Source organism: Pseudophryne corroboree, chromosome 1 (assembly GCF_028390025.1).
Source record: "Pseudophryne corroboree isolate aPseCor3 chromosome 1, aPseCor3.hap2, whole genome shotgun sequence".
Taxonomy (NCBI): domain Eukaryota; kingdom Metazoa; phylum Chordata; class Amphibia; order Anura; family Myobatrachidae; genus Pseudophryne; species Pseudophryne corroboree.
This window is the reverse complement of record NC_086444.1, coordinates 117,575,413-117,593,690: the sequence shown is the minus strand read 5'-3', so window position 1 is coordinate 117,593,690 and position 18,278 is coordinate 117,575,413. Positions and strand designations below refer to the sequence as shown.

The following is an 18,278-nucleotide window of genomic DNA, read 5'->3' as shown; positions in this document are numbered from 1 at the left end:
CTGCAGTTTTCTTTTCCCGTCCCCTGCCGAGAGTTCACTTTTCATGGCTCCGGTCACCCTCCTTCACTTGACGGGGGTGTGCCCAAGCAGGGGCCCTCCTGAGCCCTAGTCCAACTCATACTTACCTGGCAGGGGAGATACCATGATCACGAAGGTGGTTCTCCCAGGGCGAGGTTCATCCATTGCACTCCGGGTGTGCTGACCCCTGTGATTTCCCCAAATGCGGGAAACTCGACTGCATAATTTGTGGTAGTGGGGGACTGCGTTCGCGCTTTCCCCTGATCATCTCTGGTAAAAGTCAGATCTTTTTGTGTGCTGCTGGTGCTGTCTCTTCCTTTGCTGTTTCCATCCTTTTCTTCATTTCAACTCTCCCTCCACTGGACCCCTGTGCCCGTTAAGGTGCGCTTCTATCTTTCACTCAGCGCTCTCTTCTCATCTCTTCTCCTGTGCGCTGGCTGCATGCTTCCTTGCTTTTTCCGGCCTTGTACTGTGCTTCGCATATACAATAGAGATGAGCGCCTGAAATTTTTCGGGTTTTGTGTTTTGGTTTTGGGTTCGGTTCCGCGGCCGTGTTTTGGGTTCGAACGCGTTTTGGCAAAACCTCACCGAATTATTTTTGTCGGATTCGGGTGTGTTTTGGATTCGGGTGTTTTTTTCTAAAAACACTAAAAAACAGCTTAAATCATAGAATTTGGGGGTCATTTTGATCCCAAAGTATTATTAACCTCAAAAACCATAATTTACACTCATTTTCAGTCTATTCTGAATACCTCACACCTCACAATATTATTTTTAGTCCTAAAATTTGCACCGAGGTCGCTGTGTGAGTAAGATAAGCGACCCTAGTGGCCGACACAAACACCGGGCCCATCTAGGAGTGGCACTGCAGTGTCACGCAGGATGTCCCTTCCAAAAAACCCTCCCCAAACAGCACATGACGCAAAGAAAAAAAGAGGCGCAATGAGGTAGCTGTGTGAGTAAGATTAGCGACCCTAGTGGCCGACACAAACACCGGGCCCATCTAGGAGTGGCATTTTTGTTCTCCATATTTTAATAGGCACAACTAAAAGGCACCTCAGGTAAACAATGGAGATAGATGGATTGGATACTAGTATACAATTATGGACGGGCTGCCGAGTGCCGACACAGAGGTAGCCACAGCCGTGAACTACCGCACTGTACTGTGTCTGCTGCTAATATATAGACTGGTTGATAAAGAGATAGTATACTCGTAACTAGTATGTATGTATAAAGAAAGAAAAAAAAACCACGGTTAGGTGGTATATACAATTATGGACGGGCTGCCGAGTGCCGACACAGAGGTAGCCACAGCCGTGAACTACCGCACTGTACTGTGTCTGCTGCTAATATATAGACTGGTTGATAAAGAGATAGTATACTCGTAACTAGTATGTATGTATAAAGAAAGAAAAAAAAACCACGGTTAGGTCACTGGTATATACAATTATGGACGGGCTGCCGAGTGCCGACACAGAGGTAGCCACAGCCGTGAACTACCGCACTGTACTGTGTCTGCTGCTAATATATAGACTGGTTGATAAAGAGATAGTATACTCGTAACTAGTATGTATGTATAAAGAAAGAAAAAAAAAACACGGTTAGGTCACTGGTATATACAATTATGGACGGGCTGCCGAGTGCCGACACAGAGGTAGCCACAGCCGTGAACTACCGCACTGTACTGTGTCTGCTGCTAATATATAGACTGGTTGATAAAGAGATAGTATACTCGTAACTAGTATGTATGTATAAAGAAAGAAAAAAAAACCACGGTTAGGTGGTATATACAATTATGGACGGGCTGCCGAGTGCCGACACAGAGGTAGCCACAGCCGTGAACTACCGCACTGTACTGTGTCTGCTGCTAATATATAGACTGGTTGATAAAGAGATAGTATACTCGTAACTAGTATGTATGTATAAAGAAAGAAAAAAAAACCACGGTTAGGTCACTGGTATATACAATTATGGACGGGCTGCCGAGTGCCGACACAGAGGTAGCCACAGCCGTGAACTACCGCACTGTACACTGGTTGATAAAGAGATAGTAGTATACTCGTAACAACTAGTATGACTGACTATGACGGTATAAAGAATGAAAAAAAAACCACGGTTAGGTGGTATATATTAGAATACAATTATGGATGGACGGACTGCCTGCCGAGTGCCGACACAGAGGTAGCCACAGCCGTGAACTACCGCACTGTACACTGGTTGATAAAGAGATAGTAGTATACTCGTAACAACTAGTATGACTGACTATGACGGTATAAAGAATGAAAAAAAAACCACGGTTAGGTGGTATATATTATAATACAATTATGGATGGACGGACTGCCTGCCGACTGCCGACACAGAGGTAGCCACAGCCGTGAACTACCGCACTGTACACTGGTTGATAAAGAGATAGTAGTATACTCGTAACAACTAGTATGACACTATGACGGTAAAAAAAGATTGAAAAAAAAACCACGGTTAGGTGGTATATATTATAATACAATTATGGATGGACGGACTGCCTGCCGACTGCCGACACAGAGGTAGCCACAGCCGTGAACTACCGCACTGTACACTGGTTGATAAAGAGATAGTAGTATACTCGTAACAACTAGTATGACACTATGACGGTATAAAGAATGAAAAAAAAACCACGGTTAGGTGGTATATATTATAATAATACAATTATGGATGGACGGACTGCCTGCCGACTGCCGACACAGAGGTAGCCACAGCCGTGAACTACCGCACTGTACACTGGTTGATAAAGAGATAGTAGTATACTCGTAACAACTAGTATGACTATGACGACGGTATAAAGAAAGAAAAAAAAATACCACGGTTAGGTGGTATATAATTATACAATTATGGATGGACGGACTGCCTGCCGAGTGCCGACTGCCGACACAGAGGTAGCCACAGCCGTGAACTACCGCACTGTACTGTGTCTGCTGCTAATATAGACTGGTTGATAAAGAGATAGTATACAACAATATACTACTATACTGGTGGTCAGGCACTGGTCACCACTAGTCACACTGGCAGTGGCACTCCTGCAGCAAAAGTGTGCACTGTTTAATTTTAAATTAATATAATATTATGTACTCCTGGCTCCTGCTATAACAACCTGCAGTGCTCCCCAGTCTCCCCCACAATTATTATAAGCTTTTATACATTGATGTGCAGCACACTGGGCTGAGCTGAGTGCACACAGACTGAGTCACACTGTGTGACTGCTGTGTATCGTTTTTTTCAGGCAGAGAACGGATATAGCAGAGAACGGATATATTAAATAAAAGTTAACTTAACAACAACTGCACTGGTCACTGTGGTAAACTCTGTCTGCACAATCTCTCTCTCTCTCTCTCTCTTCTAATCTATTCTAATGGAGAGGACGCCAGCCACGTCCTCTCCCTATCAATCTCAATGCACGTGTGAAAATGGCGGCGACGCGCGGCTCCTTATATAGAATCCGAGTCTCGCGAGAATCCGACAGCGTCATGATGACGTTCGGGCGCGCTCGGGTTAACCGAGCAAGGCGGGAAGATCCGAGTCGCTCGGACCCGTGAAAAAAAAAGTGAAGTTCGTGCGGGTTCGGATTCAAAGAAACCGAACCCGCTCATCTCTAATATACAACCAATACAGGGCGCTGCAGGACCCACACGGTTTCACTTGCTTTGTAAAGTAGGCCCCCAGATTGTGTCAGATATGAGGGGGAGAGAGAAAAAAAACTTTGCTCCCTCATTTCATGCAGTAGCTTGTCTACTTTGTAAAATGGTAGGCCTCGCTGGGCTGCCGTAGTCTTCCTACACATAGTAAGCGTTTAAATTGAGGCGGCGAAAACTAGAAGAAAGAGAGCATTTTGGGTTTGCGTGCAGATTTTGGGCAGGTGGATTGGTGGCAAAACACAAAGTATTTGTCTATGGTGCTTATAAGACGGGGGACAAAAGAAAAAAAATCACATTTGCTTTTGGTTCACTTGCTTGAGAAATACGCTTTTTGGGCCATTTGGGTGAAACAACTTTTGACGTGTTCAAATCAGTAAAAAGACTAATGGCTTTTTTGAGACTACAAAGTCTTTTGAAAGAAAAAAAAAACAAACAAAAACCAAGGTATAATTTGTGTGAGTGCCGCAGGGGGGATAAGAAAGAAAGAAAAAATAAATAACAAGAAATCCGTGACGACGACGTTCGGACGAGCGCTAACGTCGGAAAATGGTCTCGGTGCGAGGATGAGAAAACCCTCAGCAGCGAGGGGGTTAAATCTCAAGCTGCCTTTTATATTTTATTTTCCAATTTAAGAACCCATTAAGACATAGGACGGTGCACTGCCTGTTGCTTTTCATATGGAGATGAGGGTTGCAGCTACTGTAACTGTGCCCGACTGCTTTTATGACATGACGGTATGCAAATTCATCTGCTGCAGTGTGCCCTGGGAAGGATTTGCACTAGTTGTGCGCATAGTTTGGGGGTGCTTCAGGAACAGTCACCCTTCCGCCTTCCCATGTCAACGTGAAGAGATGCAGCCTCCCTGCAGTTTTCTTTTCCCGTCCCCTGCCGAGAGTTCACTTGTCATGGCTCCGGTCAACCTCTTTCACTTGACGGGGTGTGCCCAAGCAGGGGCCCTCCTGAGCCCTAGTCCAACTCATACTTACCTGGCAGGGGAGATACCATGATCACGAAGGTGGTTCTCCCAGGGCGAGGCTCATCCATTGCACTCCGGGTGTGCTGACCCCTGCGATTTCCCCAAATGCGGGAAACTCGACTGCATAATTTGTGGTAGTGGGGGACTGCGTTCGCGCTTTCCCCTCATCATCTCTGGTAAAAGTCAGATCTTTTTGTGTGCTGCTGGTGCTGTCTCTTCCTTTGCTGTTTCCATCCTTTTCTTCATTTCAACCCTCCCTCCACTGGACCCCTGTGCCCGTTAAGGTGCGCTTCTATCTTTCACTCAGCGCTCTCTTCTCATCTCTTCTCCTGTGCGCTGGCTGCATGCTTCCTTGCTTTTTCCGGCCTTGTACTGTGCTTCGCATATACAACCAATACAGGGCGCTGCAGGACCCACACGGTTTCACTTGCTTTGTAAAGTAGGCCCCCAGATTGTGTCAGATATGAGGGGGAGAGAGAAAAAAAACTTTGCTCCCTCATTTCATGCAGTAGCTTGTCTACTTTGTAAAATGGTAGGCCTCGCTGGGCTGCCGTAGTCTTCCTACACATAGTAAGCGTTTAAATTGAGGCGGCGAAAACTAGAAGAAAGAGAGCATTTTTGGTTTGCGTGCAGATTTTGGGCAGGTGGATTGGTGGCAAAACACAAAGTATTTGTCTATGGTGCTTATAAGACGGGGGACAAAAGAAAAAAAATCACATTTGCTTTTGGTTCACTTGCTTGAGAAATACGCTTTTTGGGCCATTTGGGTGAAACAACTTTTGACGTGTTCAAATCAGTAAAAAGACTAATGGCTTTTTTGAGACTACAAAGTCTTTTGAAAGAAAAAACAAACAAACAAAAACCAAGGTATAATTTGTGTGAGTGCCGCAGGGGGGATAAGAAAGAAAGAAAAAATAAATAACAAGAAATCCGTGACGACGACGTTCGGACGAGCGCTAACGTCGGAAAATGGTCTCGGTGCGAGGATGAGAAAACCCTCAGCAGCGAGGGGGTTAAATCTCAAGCTGCCTTTTATATTTTATTTTCCAATTTAAGAACCCATTGAGACATAGGACGGTGCACTGCCTGTTGCTTTTCATATGGAGATGAGGGTTGCAGCTACTGTAACTGTGTCCGACTGCTTTTATGACATGACGGTATGCAAATTAATCTGCTGCAGTGTGCCCTGGGAAGGATTTGCACTAGTTGTGCGCATAGTTTGGGGGTGCTTAAGGAACAGTCACCCTTCCGCCTTCCCATGTCAACGTGAAGAGATGCAGCCTCCCTGCAGTTTTCTTTTCCCGTCCCCTGCCGAGAGTTCACTTGTCATGGCTCCGGTCAACCTCCTTCACTTGACGGGGGTGTGCCCAAGCAGGGGCCCTCCTGAGCCCTAGTCCAACTCATACTTACCTGGCAGGGGAGATACCATGATCACGAAGGTGGTTCTCCCAGGGCGAGGCTCATCCATTGCACTCCGGGTGTGCTGACCCCTGCGATTTCCCCAAATGCGGGAAACTCGACTGCATAATTTGTGGTAGTGGGGGACTGCGTTCGCGCTTTCCCCTCATCATCTCTGGTAAAAGTCAGATCTTTTTGTGTGCTGCTGGTGCTGTCTCTTCCTTTGCTGTTTCCATCCTTTTCTTCATTTCAACCCTCCCTCCACTGGACCCCTGTGCCCGTTAAGGTGCGCTTCTATCTTTCACTCAGCGCTCTCTTCTCATCTCTTCTCCTGTGCGCTGGCTGCATGCTTCCTTGCTTTTTCCGGCCTTGTACTGTGCTTCGCATATACAACCAATACAGGGCGCTGCAGGACCCACACGGTTTCACTTGCTTTGTAAAGTAGGCCCCCAGATTGTGTCAGATATGAGGGGGAGAGAGAAAAAAAACTTTGCTCCCTCATTTCATGCAGTAGCTTGTCTACTTTGTAAAATGGTAGGCCTCGCTGGGCTGCCGTAGTCTTCCTACACATAGTAAGCGTTTAAATTGAGGCGGCGAAAACTAGAAGAAAGAGAGCATTTTTGGTTTGCGTGCAGATTTTGGGCAGGTGGATTGGTGGCAAAACACAAAGTATTTGTCTATGGTGCTTATAAGACGGGGGACAAAAGAAAAAAAATCACATTTGCTTTTGGTTCACTTGCTTGAGAAATACGCTTTTTGGGCCATTTGGGTGAAACAACTTTTGACGTGTTCAAATCAGTAAAAAGACTAATGGCTTTTTTGAGACTACAAAGTCTTTTGAAAGAAAAAACAAACAAACAAAAACCAAGGTATAATTTGTGTGAGTGCCGCAGGGGGGATAAGAAAGAAAGAAAAAATAAATAACAAGAAATCCGTGACGACGACGTTCGGACGAGCGCTAACGTCGGAAAATGGTCTCGGTGCGAGGATGAGAAAACCCTCAGCAGCGAGGGGGTTAAATCTCAAGCTGCCTTTTATATTTTATTTTCCAATTTAAGAACCCATTGAGACATAGGACGGTGCACTGCCTGTTGCTTTTCATATGGAGATGAGGGTTGCAGCTACTGTAACTGTGTCCGACTGCTTTTATGACATGACGGTATGCAAATTAATCTGCTGCAGTGTGCCCTGGGAAGGATTTGCACTAGTTGTGCGCATAGTTTGGGGGTGCTTCAGGAACAGTCACCCTTCCGCCTTCCCATGTCAACGTGAAGAGATGCAGCCTCCCTGCAGTTTTCTTTTCCCGTCCCCTGCCGAGAGTTCACTTGTCATGGCTCCGGTCAACCTCCTTCACTTGACGGGGGTGTGCCCAAGCAGGGGCCCTCCTGAGCCCTAGTCCAACTCATACTTACCTGGCAGGGGAGATACCATGATCACGAAGGTGGTTCTCCCAGGGCGAGGCTCATCCATTGCACTCCGGGTGTGCTGACCCCTGCGATTTCCCCAAATGCGGGAAACTCGACTGCATAATTTGTGGTAGTGGGGGACTGCGTTCGCGCTTTCCCCTCATCATCTCTGGTAAAAGTCAGATCTTTTTGTGTGCTGCTGGTGCTGTCTCTTCCTTTGCTGTTTCCATCCTTTTCTTCATTTCAACCCTCCCTCCACTGGACCCCTGTGCCCGTTAAGGTGCGCTTCTATCTTTCACTCAGCGCTCTCTTCTCATCTCTTCTCCTGTGCGCTGGCTGCATGCTTCCTTGCTTTTTCCGGCCTTGTACTGTGCTTCGCATATACAACCAATACAGGGCGCTGCAGGACCCACACGGTTTCACTTGCTTTGTAAAGTAGGCCCCCAGATTGTGTCAGATATGAGGGGGAGAGAGAAAAAAAACTTTGCTCCCTCATTTCATGCAGTAGCTTGTCTACTTTGTAAAATGGTAGGCCTCGCTGGGCTGCCGTAGTCTTCCTACACATAGTAAGCGTTTAAATTGAGGCGGCGAAAACTAGAAGAAAGAGAGCATTTTTGGTTTGCGTGCAGATTTTGGGCAGGTGGATTGGTGGCAAAACACAAAGTATTTGTCTATGGTGCTTATAAGACGGGGGACAAAAGAAAAAAAATCACATTTGCTTTTGGTTCACTTGCTTGAGAAATACGCTTTTTGGGCCATTTGGGTGAAACAACTTTTGACGTGTTCAAATCAGTAAAAAGACTAATGGCTTTTTTGAGACTACAAAGTCTTTTGAAAGAAAAAACAAACAAACAAAAACCAAGGTATAATTTGTGTGAGTGCCGCAGGGGGGATAAGAAAGAAAGAAAAAATAAATAACAAGAAATCCGTGACGACGACGTTCGGACGAGCGCTAACGTCGGAAAATGGTCTCGGTGCGAGGATGAGAAAACCCTCAGCAGCGAGGGGGTTAAATCTCAAGCTGCCTTTTATATTTTATTTTCCAATTTAAGAACCCATTGAGACATAGGACGGTGCACTGCCTGTTGCTTTTCATATGGAGATGAGGGTTGCAGCTACTGTAACTGTGTCCGACTGCTTTTATGACATGACGGTATGCAAATTAATCTGCTGCAGTGTGCCCTGGGAAGGATTTGCACTAGTTGTGCGCATAGTTTGGGGGTGCTTCAGGAACAGTCACCCTTCCGCCTTCCCATGTCAACGTGAAGAGATGCAGCCTCCCTGCAGTTTTCTTTTCCCGTCCCCTGCCGAGAGTTCACTTGTCATGGCTCCGGTCAACCTCCTTCACTTGACGGGGGTGTGCCCAAGCAGGGGCCCTCCTGAGCCCTAGTCCAACTCATACTTACCTGGCAGGGGAGATACCATGATCACGAAGGTGGTTCTCCCAGGGCGAGGCTCATCCATTGCACTCCGGGTGTGCTGACCCCTGCGATTTCCCCAAATGCGGGAAACTCGACTGCATAATTTGTGGTAGTGGCGGACTGCGTTCGCGCTTTCCCCTGATCATCTCTGGTAAAAGTCAGATCTTTTTGTGTGGTGCTGTCTCTTCCTTTGCTGTTTCCATCCTTTTCTTCATTTCAACCCTCCCTCCACTGGACCCCTGTGCCCGTTAAGGTGCGCTTCTATCTTTCACTCAGCGCTCTCTTCTCATCTCTTCTCCTGTGCGCTGGCTGCATGCTTCCTTGCTTTTTCCGGCCTTGTACTGTGCTTCGCATATACAACCAATACAGGGCGCTGCAGGACCCACACGGTTTCACTTGCTTTGTAAAGTAGGCCCCCAGATTGTGTCAGATATGAGGGGGAGAGAGAAAAAAAACTTTGCTCCCTCATTTCATGCAGTAGCTTGTCTACTTTGTAAAATGGTAGGCCTCGCTGGGCTGCCGTAGTCTTCCTACACATAGTAAGCGTTTAAATTGAGGCGGCGAAAACTAGAAGAAAGAGAGCATTTTTGGTTTGCGTGCAGATTTTGGGCAGGTGGATTGGTGGCAAAACACAAAGTATTTGTCTATGGTGCTTATAAGACGGGGGACAAAAGAAAAAATATCACATTTGCTTTTGGTTCACTTGCTTGAGAAATACGCTTTTTGGGCCATTTGGGTGAAACAACTTTTGACGTGTTCAAATCAGTAAAAAGACTAATGGCTTTTTTGAGACTACAAAGTCTTTTGAAAGAAAAAAACAAAAAACAAAAACCAAGGTATAATTTGTGTGAGTGCCGCAGGGGGGATAAGAAAGAAAGAAAAAATAAATAAAAAGAAATCCGTGACGACGACGTTCGGACGAGCGCTAACGTCGGAAAATGGTCTCGGTGCGAGGATGAGAAAACCCTCAGCAGCGAGGGGGTTAAATCTCAAGCTGCCTTTTATATTTTATTTTCCAATTTAAGAACCCATTGAGACATAGGACGGTGCACTGCCTGTTGCTTTTCATATGGAGATGAGGGTTGCAGCTACTGTAACTGTGCCCGACTGCTTTTATGACATGACGGTATGCAAATTCATCTGCTGCAGTGTGCCCTGGGAAGGATTTGCACTAGTTGTGCGCATAGTTTGGGGGTGCTTCAGGAACAGTCACCCTTCCGCCTTCCCATGTCAACGTGAAGAGATGCAGCCTCCCTGCAGTTTTCTTTTCCCGTCCCCTGCCGAGAGTTCACTTGTCATGGCTCCGGTCAACCTCCTTCACTTGACGGGGGTGTGCCCAAGCAGGGGCCCTCCTGAGCCCTAGTCCAACTCATACTTACCTGGCAGGGGAGATACCATGATCACGAAGGTGGTTCTCCCAGGGCGAGGCTCATCCATTGCACTCCGGGTGTGCTGACCCCTGCGATTTCCCCAAATGCGGGAAACTCGACTGCATAATTTGTGGTAGTGGGGGACTGCGTTCGCGCTTTCCCCTGATCATCTCTGGTAAAAGTCAGATCTTTTTGTGTGCTGCTGGTGCTGTCTCTTCCTTTGCTGTTTCCATCCTTTTCTTCATTTCAACCCTCCCTCCACTGGACCCCTGTGCCCGTTAAGGTGCGCTTCTATCTTTCACTCAGCGCTCTCTTCTCATCTCTTCTCCTGTGCGCTGGCTGCATGCTTCCTTGCTTTTTCCGGCCTTGTACTGTGCTTCGCATATACAACCAATACAGGGCGCTGCAGGACCCACACGGTTTCACTTGCTTTGTAAAGTAGGCCCCCAGATTGTGTCAGATATGAGGGGGAGAGAGAAAAAAAACTTTGCTCCCTCATTTCATGCAGTAGCTTGTCTACTTTGTAAAATGGTAGGCCTCGCTGGGCTGCCGTAGTCTTCCTACACATAGTAAGCGTTTAAATTGAGGCGGCGAAAACTAGAAGAAAGAGAGCATTTTTGGTTTGCGTGCAGATTTTGGGCAGGTGGATTGGTGGCAAAACACAAAGTATTTGTCTATGGTGCTTATAAGACGGGGGACAAAAGAAAAAAAATCACATTTGCTTTTGGTTCACTTGCTTGAGAAATACGCTTTTTGGGCCATTTGGGTGAAACAACTTTTGACGTGTTCAAATCAGTAAAAAGACTAATGGCTTTTTTGAGACTACAAAGTCTTTTGAAAGAAAAAACAAACAAACAAAAACCAAGGTATAATTTGTGTGAGTGCCGCAGGGGGGATAAGAAAGAAAGAAAAAATAAATAAAAAGAAATCCGTGACGACGACGTTCGGACGAGCGCTAACGTCGGAAAATGGTCTCGGTGCGAGGATGAGAAAACCCTCAGCAGCGAGGGGGTTAAATCTCAAGCTGCCTTTTATATTTTATTTTCCAATTTAAGAACCCATTGAGACATAGGACGGTGCACTGCCTGTTGCTTTTCATATGGAGATGAGGGTTGCAGCTACTGTAACTGTGCCCGACTGCTTTTATGACATGACGGTATGCAAATTCATCTGCTGCAGTGTGCCCTGGGAAGGATTTGCACTAGTTGTGCGCATAGTTTGGGGGTGCTTCAGGAACAGTCACCCTTCCGCCTTCCCATGTCAACGTGAAGAGATGCAGCCTCCCTGCAGTTTTCTTTTCCCGTCCCCTACCGAGAGTTCACTTGTCATGGCTCCGGTCAACCTCCTTCACTTGACGGGGGTGTGCCCAAGCAGGGGCCCTCCTGAGCCCTAGTCCAACTCATACTTACCTGGCAGGGGAGATACCATGATCACGAAGGTGGTTCTCCCAGGGCGAGGCTCATCCATTGCACTCCGGGTGTGCTGATCCCTGCGATTTCCCCAAATGCGGGAAACTCGACTGCATAATTTGTGGTAGTGGGGGACTGCGTTCGCGCTTTCCCCTGATCATCTCTGGTAAAAGTCAGATCTTTTTGTGTGCTGCTGGTGCTGTCTCTTCCTTTGCTGTTTCCATCCTTTTCTTCATTTCAACTCTCCCTCCACTGGACCCCTGTGCCCGTTAAGGTGCGCTTCTATCTTTCACTCAGCGCTCTCTTCTCATCTCTTCTCCTGTGCGCTGGCTGCATGCTTCCTTGCTTTTTCCGGCCTTGTACTGTGCTTCGCATATACAACCAATACAGGGCGCTGCAGGACCCACACGGTTTCACTTGCTTTGTAAAGTAGGCCCCCAGATTGTGTCAGATATGAGGGGGAGAGAGAAAAAAAACTTTGCTCCCTCATTTCATGCAGTAGCTTGTCTACTTTGTAAAATGGTAGGCCTCGCTGGGCTGCCGTAGTCTTCCTACACATAGTAAGCGTTTAAATTGAGGCGGCGAAAACTAGAAGAAAGAGAGCATTTTTGGTTTGCGTGCAGATTTTGGGCAGGTGGATTGGTGGCAAAACACAAAGTATTTGTCTATGGTGCTTATAAGACGGGGGACAAAAGAAAAAAAATCACATTTGCTTTTGGTTCACTTGCTTGAGAAATACGCTTTTTGGGCCATTTGGGTGAAACAACTTTTGACGTGTTCAAATCAGTAAAAAGACTAATGGCTTTTTTGAGACTACAAAGTCTTTTGAAAGAAAAAACAAACAAACAAAAACCAAGGTATAATTTGTGTGAGTGCCGCAGGGGGGATAAGAAAGAAAGAAAAAATAAATAAAAAGAAATCCGTGACGACGACGTTCGGACGAGCGCTAACGTCGGAAAATGGTCTCGGTGCGAGGATGAGAAAACCCTCAGCAGCGAGGGGGTTAAATCTCAAGCTGCCTTTTATATTTTATTTTCCAATTTAAGAACCCATTGAGACATAGGACGGTGCACTGCCTGTTGCTTTTCATATGGAGATGAGGGTTGCAGCTACTGTAACTGTGCCCGACTGCTTTTATGACATGACGGTATGCAAATTCATCTGCTGCAGTGTGCCCTGGGAAGGATTTGCACTAGTTGTGCGCATAGTTTGGGGGTGCTTCAGGAACAGTCACCCTTCCGCCTTCCCATGTCAACGTGAAGAGATGCAGCCTCCCTGCAGTTTTCTTTTCCCGTCCCCTACCGAGAGTTCACTTGTCATGGCTCCGGTCAACCTCCTTCACTTGACGGGGGTGTGCCCAAGCAGGGGCCCTCCTGAGCCCTAGTCCAACTCATACTTACCTGGCAGGGGAGATACCATGATCACGAAGGTGGTTCTCCCAGGGCGAGGCTCATCCATTGCACTCCGGGTGTGCTGATCCCTGCGATTTCCCCAAATGCGGGAAACTCGACTGCATAATTTGTGGTAGTGGGGGACTGCGTTCGCGCTTTCCCCTGATCATCTCTGGTAAAAGTCAGATCTTTTTGTGTGCTGCTGGTGCTGTCTCTTCCTTTGCTGTTTCCATCCTTTTCTTCATTTCAACCCTCCCTCCACTGGACCCCTGTGCCCGTTAAGGTGCGCTTCTATCTTTCACTCAGCGCTCTCTTCTCATCTCTTCTCCTGTGCGCTGGCTGCATGCTTCCTTGCTTTTTCCGGCCTTGTACTGTGCTTCGCATAAACAACCAATACAGGGCGCTGCAGGACCCACACGGTTTCACTTGCTTTGTAAAGTAGGCCCCCAGATTGTGTCAGATATGAGGGGGAGAGAGAAAAAAAACTTTGCTCCCTCATTTCATGCAGTAGCTTGTCTACTTTGTAAAATGGTAGGCCTCGCTGGGCTGCCGTAGTCTTCCTACACATAGTAAGCGTTTAAATTGAGGCGGCGAAAACTAGAAGAAAGAGAGCATTTTTGGTTTGCGTGCAGATTTTGGGCAGGTGGATTGGTGGCAAAACACAAAGTATTTGTCTATGGTGCTTATAAGACGGGGGACAAAAGAAAAAAAATCACATTTGCTTTTGGTTCACTTGCTTGAGAAATACGCTTTTTGGGCCATTTGGGTGAAACAACTTTTGACGTGTTCAAATCAGTAAAAAGACTAATGGCTTTTTTGAGACTACAAAGTCTTTTGAAAGAAAAAACAAACAAACAAAAACCAAGGTATAATTTGTGTGAGTGCCGCAGGGGGGATAAGAAAGAAAGAAAAAATAAATAAAAAGAAATCCGTGACGACGACGTTCGGACGAGCGCTAACGTCGGAAAATGGTCTCGCTCGGTGCGAGGATGAGAAAACCCTCAGCAGCGAGGGGGTTAAATCTCAAGCTGCCTTTTATATTTTATTTTCCAATTTAAGAACCCATTGAGACATAGGACGGTGCACTGCCTGTTGCTTTTCATATGGAGATGAGGGTTGCAGCTACTGTAACTGTGCCCGACTGCTTTTATGACATGACGGTATGCAAATTCATCTGCTGCAGTGTGCCCTGGGAAGGATTTGCACTAGTTGTGCGCATAGTTTGGGGGTGCTTCAGGAACAGTCACCCTTCCGCCTTCCCATGTCAACGTGAAGAGATGCAGCCTCCCTGCAGTTTTCTTTTCCCGTCCCCTGCCGAGAGTTCACTTGTCATGGCTCCGGTCAACCTCCTTCACTTGACGGGGGTGTGCCCAAGCAGGGGCCCTCCTGAGCCCTAGTCCAACTCATACTTACCTGGCAGGGGAGATACCATGATCACGAAGGTGGTTCTCCCAGGGCGAGGCTCATCCATTGCACTCCGGGTGTGCTGACCCCTGCGATTTCCCCAAATGCGGGAAACTCGACTGCATAATTTGTGGTAGTGGGGGACTGCGTTCGCGCTTTCCCCTGATCATCTCTGGTAAAAGTCAGATCTTTTTGTGTGCTGCTGGTGCTGTCTCTTCCTTTGCTGTTTCCATCCTTTTCTTCATTTCAACTCTTCCTCCACTGGACCCCTGTGCCCGTTAAGGTGCGCTTCTATCTTTCACTCAGCGCTCTCTTCTCATCTCTTCTCCTGTGCGCTGGCTGCATGCTTCCTTGCTTTTTCCGGCCTTGTACTGTGCTTCGCATATACAACCAATACAGGGCGCTGCAGGACCCACACGGTTTCACTTGCTTTGTAAAGTAGGCCCCCAGATTGTGTCAGATATGAGGGGGAGAGAGAAAAAAAACTTTGCTCCCTCATTTCATGCAGTAGCTTGTCTACTTTGTAAAATGGTAGGCCTCGCTGGGCTGCCGTAGTCTTCCTACACATAGTAAGCGTTTAAATTGAGGCGGCGAAAACTAGAAGAAAGAGAGCATTTTTGGTTTGCGTGCAGATTTTGGGCAGGTGGATTGGTGGCAAAACACAAAGTATTTGTCTATGGTGCTTATAAGACGGGGGACAAAAGAAAAAAAATCACATTTGCTTTTGGTTCACTTGCTTGAGAAATACGCTTTTTGGGCCATTTGGGTGAAACAACTTTTGACGTGTTCAAATCAGTAAAAAGACTAATGGCTTTTTTGAGACTACAAAGTCTTTTGAAAGAAAAAACAAAAAAACAAAAACCAAGGTATAATTTGTGTGAGTGCCGCAGGGGGGATAAGAAAGAAAGAAAAAATAAATAAAAAGAAATCCGTGACGACGACGTTCGGACGAGCGCTAACGTCGGAAAATGGTCTCGGTGCGAGGATGAGAAAACCCTCAGCAGCGAGGGGGTTAAATCTCAAGCTGCCTTTTATATTTTATTTTCCAATTTAAGAACCCATTGAGACATAGGACGGTGCACTGCCTGTTGCTTTTCATATGGAGATGAGGGTTGCAGCTACTGTAACTGTGCCCGACTGCTTTTATGACATGACGGTATGCAAATTAATCTGCTGCAGTGTGCCCTGGGAAGGATTTGCACTAGTTGTGCGCATAGTTTGGGGGTGCTTCAGGAACAGTCACCCTTCCGCCTTCCCATGTCAACGTGAAGAGATGCAGCCTCCCTGCAGTTTTCTTTTCCCGTCCCCTGCCGAGAGTTCACTTGTCATGGCTCCGGTCAACCTCCTTCACTTGACGGGGGTGTGCCCAAGCAGGGGCCCTCCTGAGCCCTAGTCCAACTCATACTTACCTGGCAGGGGAGATACCATGATCACGAAGGTGGTTCTCCCAGGGCGAGGCTCATCCATTGCACTCCGGGTGTGCTGACCCCTGCGATTTCCCCAAATGCGGGAAACTCGACTGCATAATTTGTGGTAGTGGGGGACTGCGTTTGCGCTTTCCCCTCATCATCTCTGGTAAAAGTCAGATCTTTTTGTGTGCTGCTGGTGCTGTCTCTTCCTTTGCTGTTTCCATCCTTTTCTTCATTTCAACCCTCCCTCCACTGGACCCCTGTGCCCGTTAAGGTGCGCTTCTATCTTTCACTCAGCGCTCTCTTCTCATCTCTTCTCCTGTGCGCTGGCTGCATGCTTCCTTGCTTTTTCCGGCCTTGTACTGTGCTTCGCATATACAACCAATACAGGGCGCTGCAGGACCCACACGGTTTCACTTGCTTTGTAAAGTAGGCCCCCAGATTGTGTCAGATATGAGGGGGAGAGAGAAAAAAAACTTTGCTCCCTCATTTCATGCAGTAGCTTGTCTACTTTGTAAAATGGTAGGCCTCGCTGGGCTGCCGTAGTCTTCCTACACATAGTAAGCGTTTAAATTGAGGCGGCGAAAACTAGAAGAAAGAGAGCATTTTTGGTTTGCGTGCAGATTTTGGGCAGGTGGATTGGTGGCAAAACACAAAGTATTTGTCTATGGTGCTTATAAGACGGGGGACAAAAGAAAAAAAATCACATTTGCTTTTGGTTCACTTGCTTGAGAAATACGCTTTTTGGGCCATTTGGGTGAAACAACTTTTGACGTGTTCAAATCAGTAAAAAGACTAATGGCTTTTTTGAGACTACAAAGTCTTTTGAAAGAAAAAACAAACAAACAAAAACCAAGGTATAATTTGTGTGAGTGCCGCAGGGGGGATAAGAAAGAAAGAAAAAATAAATAAAAAGAAATCCGTGACGACGACGTTCGGACGAGCGCTAACGTCGGAAAATGGTCTCGGTGCGAGGATGAGAAAACCCTCAGCAGCGAGGGGGTTAAATCTCAAGCTGCCTTTTATATTTTATTTTCCAATTTAAGAACCCATTGAGACATAGGACGGTGCACTGCCTGTTGCTTTTCATATGGAGATGAGGGTTGCAGCTACTGTAACTGTGCCCGACTGCTTTTATGACATGACGGTATGCAAATTCATCTGCTGCAGTGTGCCCTGGGAAGGATTTGCACTAGTTGTGCGCATAGTTTGGGGGTGCTTCAGGAACAGTCACCCTTCCGCCTTCCCATGTCAACGTGAAGAGATGCAGCCTCCCTGCAGTTTTCTTTTCCCGTCCCCTACCGAGAGTTCACTTGTCATGGCTCCGGTCAACCTCCTTCACTTGACGGGGGTGTGCCCAAGCAGGGGCCCTCCTGAGCCCTAGTCCAACTCATACTTACCTGGCAGGGGAGATACCATGATCACGAAGGTGGTTCTCCCAGGGCGAGGCTCATCCATTGCACTCCGGGTGTGCTGATCCCTGCGATTTCCCCAAATGCGGGAAACTCGACTGCATAATTTGTGGTAGTGGGGGACTGCGTTCGCGCTTTCCCCTGATCATCTCTGGTAAAAGTCAGATCTTTTTGTGTGCTGCTGGTGCTGTCTCTTCCTTTGCTGTTTCCATCCTTTTCTTCATTTCAACCCTCCCTCCACTGGACCCCTGTGCCCGTTAAGGTGCGCTTCTATCTTTCACTCAGCGCTCTCTTCTCATCTCTTCTCCTGTGCGCTGGCTGCATGCTTCCTTGCTTTTTCCGGCCTTGTACTGTGCTTCGCATAAACAACCAATACAGGGCGCTGCAGGACCCACACGGTTTCACTTGCTTTGTAAAGTAGGCCCCCAGATTGTGTCAGATATGAGGGGGAGAGAGAAAAAAAACTTTGCTCCCTCATTTCATGCAGTAGCTTGTCTACTTTGTAAAATGGTAGGCCTCGCTGGGCTGCCGTAGTCTTCCTACACATAGTAAGCGTTTAAATTGAGGCGGCGAAAACTAGAAGAAAGAGAGCATTTTTGGTTTGCGTGCAGATTTTGGGCAGGTGGATTGGTGGCAAAACACAAAGTATTTGTCTATGGTGCTTATAAGACGGGGGACAAAAGAAAAAAAATCACATTTGCTTTTGGTTCACTTGCTTGAGAAATACGCTTTTTGGGCCATTTGGGTGAAACAACTTTTGACGTGTTCAAATCAGTAAAAAGACTAATGGCTTTTTTGAGACTACAAAGTCTTTTGAAAGAAAAAACAAACAAACAAAAACCAAGGTATAATTTGTGTGAGTGCCGCAGGGGGGATAAGAAAGAAAGAAAAAATAAATAAAAAGAAATCCGTGACGACGACGTTCGGACGAGCGCTAACGTCGGAAAATGGTCTCGCTCGGTGCGAGGATGAGAAAACCCTCAGCAGCGAGGGGGT

General features: G+C 46.9%; 11 non-coding genes across 11 annotated transcripts; all 11 read left to right on the top strand.

The window, feature by feature from the left end:
• The first annotated feature begins 117 nt into the window (after positions 1–117).
• LOC134958263 (U1 spliceosomal RNA) lies at positions 118–281 on the top strand. Its single transcript, XR_010186925.1, has one exon. It is a non-coding gene; the product is annotated as a U1 spliceosomal RNA (small nuclear RNA).
• Positions 282–4,664: 4,383 nt separating this feature from the next.
• LOC134955546 (U1 spliceosomal RNA) lies at positions 4,665–4,828 on the top strand. The gene has a single exon (XR_010185933.1). It is a non-coding gene; the product is annotated as a U1 spliceosomal RNA (small nuclear RNA).
• A 1,236-nt stretch (positions 4,829–6,064) lies between these two features.
• Positions 6,065–6,228, top strand: LOC134955535 (U1 spliceosomal RNA). The gene has a single exon (XR_010185932.1). It is a non-coding gene; the product is annotated as a U1 spliceosomal RNA (small nuclear RNA).
• A 1,236-nt stretch (positions 6,229–7,464) lies between these two features.
• LOC134955524 (U1 spliceosomal RNA) lies at positions 7,465–7,628 on the top strand. The gene has a single exon (XR_010185931.1). It is a non-coding gene; the product is annotated as a U1 spliceosomal RNA (small nuclear RNA).
• A 1,236-nt stretch (positions 7,629–8,864) lies between these two features.
• On the top strand, positions 8,865–9,028 carry LOC134958764 (U1 spliceosomal RNA). The gene has a single exon (XR_010187110.1). It is a non-coding gene; the product is annotated as a U1 spliceosomal RNA (small nuclear RNA).
• A 1,230-nt stretch (positions 9,029–10,258) lies between these two features.
• Positions 10,259–10,422, top strand: LOC134957078 (U1 spliceosomal RNA). Its single transcript, XR_010186444.1, has one exon. It is a non-coding gene; the product is annotated as a U1 spliceosomal RNA (small nuclear RNA).
• Positions 10,423–11,658: 1,236 nt separating this feature from the next.
• On the top strand, positions 11,659–11,822 carry LOC134957745 (U1 spliceosomal RNA). The gene has a single exon (XR_010186728.1). It is a non-coding gene; the product is annotated as a U1 spliceosomal RNA (small nuclear RNA).
• A 1,236-nt stretch (positions 11,823–13,058) lies between these two features.
• On the top strand, positions 13,059–13,222 carry LOC134957741 (U1 spliceosomal RNA). Its single transcript, XR_010186726.1, has one exon. It is a non-coding gene; the product is annotated as a U1 spliceosomal RNA (small nuclear RNA).
• A 1,240-nt stretch (positions 13,223–14,462) lies between these two features.
• LOC134957070 (U1 spliceosomal RNA) lies at positions 14,463–14,626 on the top strand. The gene has a single exon (XR_010186434.1). It is a non-coding gene; the product is annotated as a U1 spliceosomal RNA (small nuclear RNA).
• A 1,236-nt stretch (positions 14,627–15,862) lies between these two features.
• LOC134957571 (U1 spliceosomal RNA) lies at positions 15,863–16,026 on the top strand. Its single transcript, XR_010186671.1, has one exon. It is a non-coding gene; the product is annotated as a U1 spliceosomal RNA (small nuclear RNA).
• A 1,236-nt stretch (positions 16,027–17,262) lies between these two features.
• LOC134957729 (U1 spliceosomal RNA) lies at positions 17,263–17,426 on the top strand. The gene has a single exon (XR_010186724.1). It is a non-coding gene; the product is annotated as a U1 spliceosomal RNA (small nuclear RNA).
• Positions 17,427–18,278: the final 852 nt, after the last annotated feature.